The sequence below is a fragment of the Anas acuta genome, chromosome W (genome assembly GCF_963932015.1).
Source record: "Anas acuta chromosome W, bAnaAcu1.1, whole genome shotgun sequence".
NCBI classification, from domain to species: domain Eukaryota; kingdom Metazoa; phylum Chordata; class Aves; order Anseriformes; family Anatidae; genus Anas; species Anas acuta.
The window spans coordinates 11,096,746-11,108,778 of NC_089016.1; the positions used below are offsets into that span (position 1 = coordinate 11,096,746).

Sequence of the window (12,033 nt, forward strand, 5' to 3'; positions counted from 1 at the left end):
ACTAATATTTCTAAAAGGTATAAAAGGCAAGTAAACAGCGCTGGGTGTGAGGGGAGTCTACGTTACAGCAACACGCACACATGAACATCAAACATTCTAAACATATAGAACATGGCTTTTACATACTAAACCCAAGTTTGCCTATACATACGTACAATCAGAAAAGGTAACAAACAATCCTTTAAGTTCTATAACTTATAAAAAATCGAGTACGCCTATACATATGCACATTCAGAAAAGGTAACAAGTAATCCTTTAAGTTCCATGACTTTACAGTTTCCATTTTCCACTCCTTTTGAACAATATGTCTCAATTTAAGTTGTCAAGCAACTTGGTCTTTGGGCCTTATGTATCCCGTTCTTCCCAGATCAAAGAAAAGCATATCCATCTCCTTTTCATGGCCAATATGCGTGGGTCAAAAGGCACATTCAGGTCAACAGGGGGTGGAACAGCAAAAGCCTTCGATGGCTGTACCACATGTTTCTGACTGTGGTCCCACAGGGCTCTTTAAGGCCTCAGAGATTGCTCGCCAGGTGCCGAGCAATCCCACTGCAACCTTGCATTTTTTAGTTGCAGAGTCCCACACCTTGACCTCAGCTTGGTCCCATATTTCAGGCTCATAAACTGTCCAATTGTTAATAAGGAGAATAAGCTGTAAGGTTACCAGGACAGTCTTTGTTCCTAAGGATGTATGATTCCCCATAATGCGCAACTGCTTACCAGCGGGAGGCAGTTGTGTGCATGGCTCCGCTTCTCTCAGCTTGAGCTTCTCTCCAGCTCTGGTGCACCCATTTCCAGTGACTTTCTGTACTAGCTTCTCTGAGCGGTTTGCTGACTTTGGCCAAACCTATCTTCATTAGGCAATCACTGTGCCTGTTCCCGTCCTGGTCTCCATTCTGCCAGCCTGTTCCTCTTCACTTCTTTTTCCTGCTTCTTTATTGATGTAACTTCATTGTGTTGCCTTTTTTTCTTTTTTTCTTTTTCTTCCTCTTTCTTGAGGGCAGGCTCCCCTCTTATAGCCTTCACCCCACAGCAGTTCTTTTCAAAACAACTTTTCATTGGTCAAACAACTTTGAATGTAACAACAAGAGCAAACACCCAGAAACATCCATGCCTTTATGGCTGGAGAACAAGAGAACCATCTGGAGAACAAGAAACCAGGGACTGCATGGAGTCTCCTGAATCACCCTTCTTTGTTCCCTCTAAACTCTTTTATATTCCTGATGGCCTTGTCGTTAAGAGTCTAATGTTATCTCAACCATGGGGCTTTCCAACCCCCAAGGCCACATTCCCAAATCTCCCCCCTCTTTATTAATATCAACCATTTTCTCAACAAGAATTACCACTCCATATGTAACACCTTCAAGATCTCTTTTGACATGAATTGCTAAAACATTCCTTTGCAAGATACAACAACTATATACATTAACCACTCCGTTTTTCTTTGACTTGTGGTTTTACAAGGGTATGCAAAACAGAAGGTCACATTCCTCATACCATGCGGCCCAAACATTGTTCCATTTGACACGAATCAGATGAACACATTTCACACTTCTTTGTTCCCACTGAACTCTTTTACATTCCTGATGGCCTCATCCTTAAGAGTCTGATGGTATCATCAACCATGGGGCTTGCCGACTCCCATGGCCACACTCTCATATCTACCCCTTCTTTATATCAACCATCTTCTTGACACGAATTATTACTCCATATATCACACACCCAACTGGGACTATCCCAGAGCCTATGTGCATCCTCTGTGTAGACTGCTTCAGGAGAGGGTACTTCAAAGTTCCAAGAGGGCACCACTGGCGGGGCATTTGCATAGCAGCCTTGGGGACAAAGGACATGAAACTGTTGTCTACCTTGCTTGGCCTTCCACAGACTCCTTCTGTTGTGGTTTTGCTGAGGGTTGAAGAACAGCAGGTGCCAATGGCTACCATGGTGGAGAACCTGAGGCAGCATCGCTCTATCCGAGACTCCCTGATTGCCATCCATGAGCTGGGTCATCGACTGGAGAGCCAAGGGGTAGATGTAGAGCTTGGGAGCGTGGTTTAGTGATGGACTTGTCAGCACTAAGGTAAAGTTGCCTGACCTGGGTTACACGTCCCAGAGTAGTGTCAGGCACAATGCAATTTTTTTTACCTTCTGCATCTATAGCACAGGAAGTAGGATTTTGCCCTGCTCTATTGACTGGGCAGCTCTTTTCACATTACTCAGTTTCGGTTTCTGTGTCTGGAAGGGGACAATTTCCCAAAAGCGGCCAAGCTCATGGGTACAGCTACCACCAATGAACATATATTTCCTTTAATTTTCTTCCTGAGTTTTCCATGGAAGACCCAAGAGAGACTATGGATGTCCAGTTGTCTACTAAGATTCATTTAGAATTTCTCAGATCCCAATGGTCATTTCAAATTTTATTTTATTTTATTTTATTTTATTTTATTTTATTTTATTTTATTTTATTTTATTTTATTTTATTTTATTTTATTTTATTTTATTTTCGTAAGGCGCCCCTGACTTCTCCTAGAAAGGGTTTCATGTGCTCGGCTGGGCTGCAGTTACAGGGACAAAGACCACTGCTGACAGTGGAGGTTGCAGACCAGCACACTCTGCTCTTCTTCCCAATGAAGGTCTCCAAAGAAGTCACCCTGGATGAATAGCAATAGGAGAATGAGGTTCAAAACTGAAATGCAGCAAAATTCAGCCTTTGAAACAAGAAAATATTTTTAGTGGTTGCTCTTTGAAATCTTCTTCCTTAATTACATCTTGCAAGCTCTGCAATTAGCTGCACAAGGCATAAAGGCTTGAAGAAAACTATCAAAGAGATGTTAGGAGTTTCTGCATTTTAATGAGTTCCATGGTGGATTTCTGTGCTGAGTCTGTGAAGCTCAGGTACTGAGAGGTGAATGATGCAACTGCTAGAGAAACTAAAGTCAGAAGGAAAACTGAAGTGACTTGAAGTATTAATGGGCCCCACTGAGGGCTGTTACTAACAAAGCCTCCCCACGGACTTGTTAGGGCAGATAATTGGAGGCCATGGTTACAGGCAGGCAAAGCACTGTGCTGAGAAAAGTCTTGGTTGGTTTTGGTGATGCAGAAGGGCCAAGGGTTGGCCCCAGCCACTGGAAGGGGACATCCCGCATCCTCATGTCTGGCTCAAGGCTCTTGCTGGGGTCTGTGGGCTGTGGTGGGCAGTGTGATGCCATGAGAAGAACACTGGTATGACACCTCTGAGGTGCTGCACAGGGTTGAAAGGAATCAGTGAGGCCCCATTGCAACGAGTATAACATCTCTCCTTATAAGCTCTAGCCAAGGCGACGAAACCTTCAGGGCTGTTGGGACCTTCCATTCTTGCCAGCACCCTCTGCCTTCTCCTCTGTAGCTTTTCCTATGCTGTCCCACAATTTGTCCTATTTCCTTGAAGTCTTCAGACAAACATCTCTGCTCACCACTTTGCTCTCATCCCTTGCTTTCTCCCATGTCTCGTCAACCGTTACCAGCTGAAAGACAAAGCCAGGGTCTAATCAAAGGGTGACCTGTGGCACTACAGCACGACCCTTTGAGGGACATTTCCTCCTCGTCATGGCCAGTTCCAACCTTCCAGGGCACGCTTTGAGGCAAGTTTTTCTCTCCTTCTCTTTCCTACTACTAAAGGAAGCTGCATCAGGGTGGAAACCACTCCTGAAGTAGGCATCCCAACCCAGCAGGCTCCTTGCGGCCTCTCAGCCAACCAGACACAAGTCACCTCAGCAGCAGCTTCCAAGCCAGGGGCCTGCTGCTGGCCTTGCAGCTTCTTGGCTAGACACAGCCAAGCCTTGTGCCTGCTGCTGCCCACTCATGGACTCAAGCAGAAGGGACAGGACAACCCATCTGGGGGCCTTCTTTCTGCCTGGGTCCTCCTGGCTCTGGAGGCAGAGGGGATCCCCCAGTCAGCATACCAAGCAGGTGCCTTCTGCTGGCCTAGCAGGGCCACTGCCACATGTCAGCCCAAAAGTGCAGCTCCCAGGGAGAAGTCAAGGCTGACCTGCCACCTCCAGACACAAGTGACCTCACAGTCCCTTTCCGTGACACGTTCCTGCTGCTGCCCTATCAAGTGCAGAGACAGAAGTGACCTCACAGTCCATGCCACAGTCATATTCCTCATGCTGGAACAGGAGATGCTGAGGCAGAGCTGAGCTCCTCAGAGCATTCCCACCCATCTCCTCCTTGTGGCCCACTAGCTGACCAGATCCATGGCCCCTCACATTTATTTGGAGTTAGGGTTTTGTTTAGGTCTCTTAAGCAGTTTTCTAGTATTAAATAGACCATTTTAATGCTAGTATTAAGGGCAAAGATCAGAGTGATTATGAGAGTAAGAGCTAGGGGAACCGGCTATGGGCTGAGTTGTGTCTTCTAGGGATACGTTGAGGTCAGTCATTAGAGTAGTGGATTCCTGTCAGGGTGCTTTTAGTAGCATTTATGTTTAGAAAATACGTTTACAGTTTGAAGCCAGGGAATAGCCTTGTATGACTATTTCAAGTCACAGTTACAGCAGCATCAGCATAACCTGAACCCTCTTACCTCTACAAAATCCTTAATTTCTGCTGGCCAAACCCCTATTCCCTCCTCTCAGTCTCACATTTCTCCTGGCCAGGCTTCTCCTGATTTCCCCATATCAGTTATCTTTTTAGGGGCATGTTTATGATGCCTTTCATTATCTTAGACTATCTGTCAGTGCTCTGTTGGCTACTCTATTCCTGAGAATATTGGTACTTAATACACGATGGAAAAGGCCACAAAATCCATCAGAGCACCCTGCACAATGTTCCCAGCAGCTCTGCAGTGCCACAAAAGTGCGATTCCTGCCTACAAGTTTTCTCTCCAGAATGGCTCCTATGGCTCCAGGGTAACTTTTCCCAGGCACTCACTTCCCCAGGCCACACCACTCTTGTCCACAGCCCCCGTGTGTCTCTCCAAGCCTCCCCTCTTCCCCTGCACTACTGGCACCTCAGCGCAGCAGGTTGGTGCATGTCCAGGCTCAGGGGTGTTTCCTGAGGGCCTGCCCTGTGTGGGGAGGAAGAGAGCAAGGTCATCTCCTGGGGCATGGCTGAGCACAGCCCAGCCATCCCACACTGTGGACAGGCCCCTGCTCCCAGGCTGAGGCACACATTCAAGGTGGACACTTCTCCATCAGCCCAGCTTCATGCAGGGCCCTTCAGCCCTGTCCCCCACCTGGGACTCACGACTTCCTTCTCGTCAACCCACAGACATAGATTGCTTTCCATTTGGGGACTCAGGCAGGACTTCAGGGATCTGCAAAAGCCCCGGATTTCCTTGTTTCTCACAGCCTTCTAACAAGTCTTTCTCCTGGCCCTCCCCACTGCCCAGCACTGCCTCTCAGGTTGCACTCAGTGACCCTTCAGAAGGGCCTTTGTTCTTCCTCAATTGTCCTGGTGCTTATTAGCACCTTCATGGCTCCTTCCAGAGCGTCTCATCCATTGTGGGGACAAAGACTGGCTGGGACAGTGTTTCTCTCTGCAGATCAGGCCGTGTGGTGCTGTTTTTGATATGTGACCGGAACAGTGTTGGTCACCCGTGGTTCTGATCGCTGTTTCTGAGCAGTGCTTTCACAGCATCAAGGCCTTCTCTGCTTCTCACTCTGCCCCAGGAGTCAGTTGGCTGCAGGTGGGCAAGAGGCTGGGAGGGGAACCTGCAGTGATAGCTGACCCAGCCTTAGCAGTCTGAGCAGCCCATGCACATGAGTACTTAGTCCTGCCCTTGTTTTTGCACAAACCACCCTGGGACTTTCATCCTGTGTCCTTCACTCCATGAAGAACCCCAGGAAACAGAAGAGCAGGGAGAAACCCCTTGGCTCCATTCCTGATAGCATATTTGGAAGAGGTGTCAAGGCTTCTGGGTTAGCCCTGAGCAAGACCCTCCTGTTACTGTGGTGCTAGCAGGGAGGCAGCTGTGACCCAGGCCTGCACAGTGTCTGCTGCTGCCTGCAGCCACAGGGATGCCACTGCAGAGACAACAGGACTGTAACCAAGGTACATGAGATATCAGGGCTTAGCCAGAAAAAAAAGAAGCACAATGTGGAAGCCGAAAGAGAACAGCAGTGAAAAGGCCACGTCCTGATGCTAGCCATGGCTCCAGGGAAGCAGCAGCCCTGACCCGAAGGCAGCAGAGAGGCAGAGCCCAGCGGGCAGGGAGGGGCAGCCCTGAGGGCCACCAGGGTTGCTCCTGCATGTGGCAGCTGGGCTCTTGGTCCTGAGTCCCTCCTGCGTGCTGGGGCTGCTCCCCCAGCTCCAGAGGGGATAGGAAGAGACGGCAGCTCAGACCAATGAATTTCTTCTGGATTCTTTATTGTGTTTATTTACAGAGGAAACCTGGTTCTCTAGGTAAATCTTTCACAAGTAGGAGGCTAAGATTAATATTATTTATATCTGACACAATAGCTAATGAAAATAATAACACAGACAAATATAAAGAGAAAAAAAGCATCTTAAAGTTTTTTGAAAAATAGGTGTTTCTGATTATAAGCTTATTGTTATAGACAAAGAAGCTGAAGAACATGTATTCAAGCAGTGTCCTCACTGCATCCATTAGTTCCAGGTTCCTCATGTTTTAGATGAGTGGGTTCACTGTTGTAGGCACTGGAGATGGGAAGAGATTGCAGTAGAGACTAATGAAGTTGTCCCGGTTTCTTTATTGTCTTTATTTAAACAAGAATATTGATTGTAAATGTATTTGAAATTATCGACTTAATAATAATAATAATAAAATAAAAATAATTAGGAGGCTTAGAATAACATTATATCAAAGCCAGAAGTTATAGGAAATAATATTAAAGAAAATTACTTTCAAGAAATTGAGCTAAGAGTGTTTGTTTGCAGAAATCCTATTAGTATTTTATGCACATTATTAATGCTGAAGAAAGAGTTATAAAATAGTTTCCACACTGCATGTTTGAGCTCCTGATTCCTCATGCTGTAAATGAGGGGATTCACTGCTGGAGGCAACACTGAGTATAGAACAGCCACCATCAGGTCCAGGGATGGGGAAGAGATGGAGGGGGGCTTCAGGTAAGCAAATATGCCAGTGCTGACAAAGAGGGAGACCACAGCCAGGTGAGGGAGGCACGTGGAAAAGGCTTTGTGCCGGCCCTGCTCAGAGGGCATCCTCAGTACTGCCCTGAAGATCTGCAAATAGGACAACACAATAAAAACAAAACAACCAAAGACTAAAGAAATACTAATCACAAGTGCCCCAACTTCCCTCAGGTAGGCATCTGAGCAGGAGAGCTTGAGGATGTGGGGGATTTCACAGAAGAACTGGTCCACAGCATTGCCTCAACAGAAGGACAGAGAAAATGTGTTGGCCGTGTGCAGGACAGCAGTGAGAAAGCCACTGCCCCAGGTAGCTGCTGCCATCTGGGCACAAGCTCTGCTGCCCAGGAGGCTCCCGTAGTGCAGGGGCTTGCAGATGGCAACGTAGCGGTCATAGGCCATGATGGTCAGAAGGGAATACTCTGCTGTAACAAAGAAGAAGAAAAAGAAGACCTGTGCAGCACATCCTTGATAGGAGATGGCCCTGTCGTCCCAGAGGGCATTGGCCATGGCTTTGGGCAGAATGGTGGAGATGCAGCCCAGGTCGAGGAGGGCGAGGTTGAGGAGGAAGAAGTACATGGGGGTGTGGAGGTGGTGGTGGCAGGCTACGGCGCTGAGGATGAGGCCGTTGCCCAGGAGGGCAGCCAGGTAGATGCCCAGGAAGAGCGCGAAGTGCAGGAGCTGCAGCTTGCGCGTGTCTGCGAATGCCAGCAGCAGGAACTCTCTCACAGAGCTGCTGTTGGGCATTTGCTTGTTTTGTGTATGTTGTCCTACTAAAGGAAAAGAAATAGAGTGATAATATATCAGGATTATCTGAGAAAAAACATTTCCATTTTTCAATTAAACCTCTCAAAGCCTTTGCTGAACTGCACTTAGACAGTTGGCAGATCCCTTTCCTTCATTGGTTTCAGTTGTTCTCTCCAGTACAATCCAGACAATTCATTGACATGAACCCTGCCTCTGCTCCACACCAAGAATCTAAAAGCACAGAATCCAAAAAAGTCTTCTGTTTCAGATAAACCAAGCCTCGGTCTTCCTGTTAAAATGCCCCCTCAAAAATACCATTCTCTAAAACATCTTCTATGCCACATTACAGGTAGAATAAGACCCATCCTGACTGATGCTATCAGCCATTGGAAGGGCCAGCTGTAGAAGACCCCTCTGGCAACCCCACCTGCATGGCCCTGCTGCCAGAGCCTCACGGTGTCAAGAGCCTGCAGATGTGTCCTGCCACACGCTGCCCTCTGTTGTTGCGCTCCTCAGTGCCTCCAAGCCCTCTCTCCTTCTCTCTTGTCCCCGTGCCAGCTGCGGTCAGAGCCCCCAGCCCTGCTGCGCTGTGCAGAGGAGCTGCTCCTGGGCACAGCTGTCTCTCTGCAGCGCTTACCAGGAGCTCCCCTTGGACCCAGGAGCCCGGCCCAGCTCAGCAGCACAGCACCCGACCATGGCATCGCTTGCTCTGTGCCCTTGGGCTCCCTCGAGGTGTCCCCAAGGCCTCAGGGCTGACAGCTCCTGAGAGCAGCAGGGTCTCTCCTGGGGTGTGGTGTTTGAAGCAGCCTGAAGTCATCACCGACTTCTTCTCTCTGTAGATGCCAGAGACTGATTGTTTAAAGTGTGATTTGTGCTGTTGGACTGTGGTTCTTAAACATGTTGTGCTTTAACTTGTCAGGAACCTCAGCACCACACAGATGTTAGCTCACACCCAACACGCAAAATATAATTGGTTGAAACAAAGGTAGTTAAAAGGACAGAAAATGAAGAGACAGTAATAACAGTAACAATACTAATAATAAATAATTATAAACCTTATTTTTATTATTGTTATATGTATAAAGCAAGTGATGCACAGTGCAATTGCTCATCACGCACTGACCAATGCCCAATCTTTCCCGAAGCAGGGGTCCCACAGAACCTGGACAGCCTGCATTCGGCTCTTTACCTTACCTTGACCTTACTTTGTTTTAGGGCAATACAAGTTTTCAGAAGGATTTGCAACATTGGTTTCCCTTCTCAAATACTTCCGCTGTGCTACCCCATGTAGTGATGTTATCAAGGTATTGAAGGTTTTCAGGAGCTTCCCCCTACTCTAGAGCAGTCTGGATCAGCCCATGACAAATGGTAGGGCTGTGCTTCCAGCCCTGGGGCAGTCAATTCCAGGTGGACAGGACGACCCTCCATGTGAAAGCAAAGTGTGGCCTTCGTATTGCTGTAAAAAGAATGGAGAAAAATGCATTAGCAATATATAACAATATTAATTGTGGCATAGCACTTGGCTGCCTTTGACTCCAGTTCGTACTGAATGAAGTTCTAGCATGCCTGGCACAGCAGCACTCAGTGGTAGTGGGACTTCATTCAAGCCACAGAAGTGCACCGTTATCTTCCACTCACCATTAAAAGTTTGCACTGTCCATATGGGACTACTAAAGGGTGAGCAAGTATTGCTGATCACTCCGTGGCTCTCCAGTCGATGAACCAGCTCATGGATGGGAATCAGGGAGTCTCTGTTAGTGAAATATTTCCTCGGGCGCACTGTTGTGGTAGCGATTGGCACCAGCTGCTCATTAGCCATAAGCACCTCCACAGCAGAAGGGTCCTGTGAAAGAGTGGGCAAGGTAGACAATTGTTTCCTGTCCTCCGTCTCCAAGACAGCTATGCCATAAGCCCACCAATACCCTTGTGGACCTTTGAAGTACCCGCTCCTGAAGTAGTCTATGCCAAGGTTACACAGAGCCTCCAGGCCAGTCCCAGTGCATTGCATTTGCCACTCCTTCCCTGTTAGACTCACTTCAGCCTCCTGTATAGTTAAGTTTTGGGTTTGATGTGCCAGGCCAATAATCCTCAAAGTCCAATATACCTGATTGTCCTCTCCCTCCCCCAGGGTGGAGGCTGGGCCCCTCTAGTCCTGCTCATAGTATTCTTTACTCTGTTTGGAGGATTGCCCACTAGAAATTGGAGTAGCAAGTGTCTCAGAAGAACCCCGTTTTGACAATCTTTTTTTCCTTGCACTTCATGTATCCGTGCCTCTAAGGTGGAGGTCGATTTTTGCATCCCATTTTCTCATGGCATCTCCATGGTCACACAGTCAAAAGCACAGGATGGAACCTGGTATGTACCCACTATGTCACCTTTCTTGAGCAGAGGGATGCTTACATCTGATAGCTGAGCTATTGGTTCGTGCAGGTGGGGAGGAAGCCGTATTCTCTTGGAGTTGTTGGACCTCTTGGGAAAGTTTCTTTCTGGATGAGACACAGGCCCATAGGGAAGAAGAGAGACTTTCTTTGTAATGCCATAGTTGGCTAGCCAATTCATCCACCATGGGTTCCTCTTGGTCTTTCCAGGTCATTACTGCCCATGGGTTGGCATACGATGATGGTGTGCTCTGTAGAAACTCCTGCCCCATGGGTCATGTGCACTTGACTTCATCTGGATCTTTGGATAGCTGTTTGTTATCTAGGTTTCTACAAATCGCCTTCAGCATGTCTAATTCCCTCAGGTACCCGATACCCCTCTGCATGGTGGTCCACTTTCCTGGTTGACATACAAGATCTTCCTTCAAGGGAGACCTTTCCTTGATGCCTGACAGGATTAAGTTTCCTTCTGCCCATTTGCAATGGCTTTGTCAATCACCCCTCACCTACAGGAGGGTCCCAGCTGCTTGGCTTCCCTGCGTTCTAATTCCAGGCTATTGGCCCTGTTCTCCCACCACTGGAGCAGCCAGATGACAATGTGCTCACTGAGATGATGGCTGAAATCATTTCCAATACCTCGTAGCTTACCATGGGATAGAGACTACTTGGTTTCCGATGTTTATATTATTTCACAGAATCACAGAATCACAGAATCACAGAAGTTCTAGGTTGGAAGAGACCTCAAGATCATCGAGTCCAACCTCTGACCTAACGCTAACAGTCCCCACTAAACCATATCCCTAAGCTCTACATCTAAATGTCTTTTGAAGACTTCCAGGGATGGTGACTCCACCACCTCCCTGGGCAGCCTGTTCCAGTGTCTAACAACCCTTTCAGTAAAGAAGGTCTTCCTAACATCCAACCTAAAGCTCCCCTGGCGCAACTTTAGCCCATTCCCCCTCGTCCTGTCACCAGGCACGTGGGAGAACAGGCCAACCCCCACCTCACTACAGCCTCCTTTAAGGTACCTGTAGAGAGCGATAAGGTCGCCCCTGAGCCTCCTCTTCTCCAGGCTGAACAACCCCAGCTCCTTCAGCCGCTCCTCATAGGACTTGTTCTCCAGGCCCCTCACCAGCTTCGTCGCCCTTCTTTGGACCCACTCAAGCACCTCCATGTCCTTCTTGTAGCGAGGGGCCCAAAACTGAACACAGTACTCGAGGTGCGGCCTCACCAGAGCCAAGTACAGGGGGACGATCACCTCCCTAGCCCTGCTGGTCACACTGTTTCTGATACAAGCCAGGATGCCGTTGGCCTTCTTGGCCACCTGAGCACACTGCTGGCTCATATTCAGCCGACTATCCACCATCACTCCCAGGTCCTTCTCTGCCAGGCAGCTCTCCAACCACTCATCTCCCAGCCTGTAGCTCTGCTTGGGGTTATTGCGCCCCAGGTGCAGGACCCGGCACATGGCCTTGTTGAAATTCATGCAGTTGACCTCAGCCCATCGGTGCAGCCTATCCAGATCCTCCTGCAGAGCTTTCCTACCCTCGAGCAGATCGACACACACACCTAACTTGGTGTCATCTGCCAACTTACTGAGGGTGCACTCAATGCCCTCGTCCAGATCATTGATGAAGATGTTAAAGAGGACCGGCCCCAGCACCGAGCCCTGGGGGACGCCACTAGTGACTGGCCTCCAACTGGACTTGACTTCATTTACCACGACTCTTTGGGCCCGGCTATCCAGCCAGTTTCTAACCCAACGAAGCGTGCGCCAGTCCAAGTCAAGAGCAGCCAGTTTCTTGAGGAGAATGCTG

At 48.4% G+C, this 12,033-nt stretch overlaps 1 protein-coding gene and 1 pseudogene across 1 annotated transcript in view; both read right to left on the reverse strand.

Moving 5' to 3' along the window:
- The window catches only part of LOC137846905 (uncharacterized), a 426,139-nt gene that overhangs the window by 61,306 nt on the left and 352,800 nt on the right, over positions 1–12,033 (reverse strand). The gene's annotated exons all lie outside the window — the stretch shown is intronic.
- LOC137847403 (olfactory receptor 14C36-like) lies at positions 6,846–7,838 on the reverse strand (annotated as a pseudogene).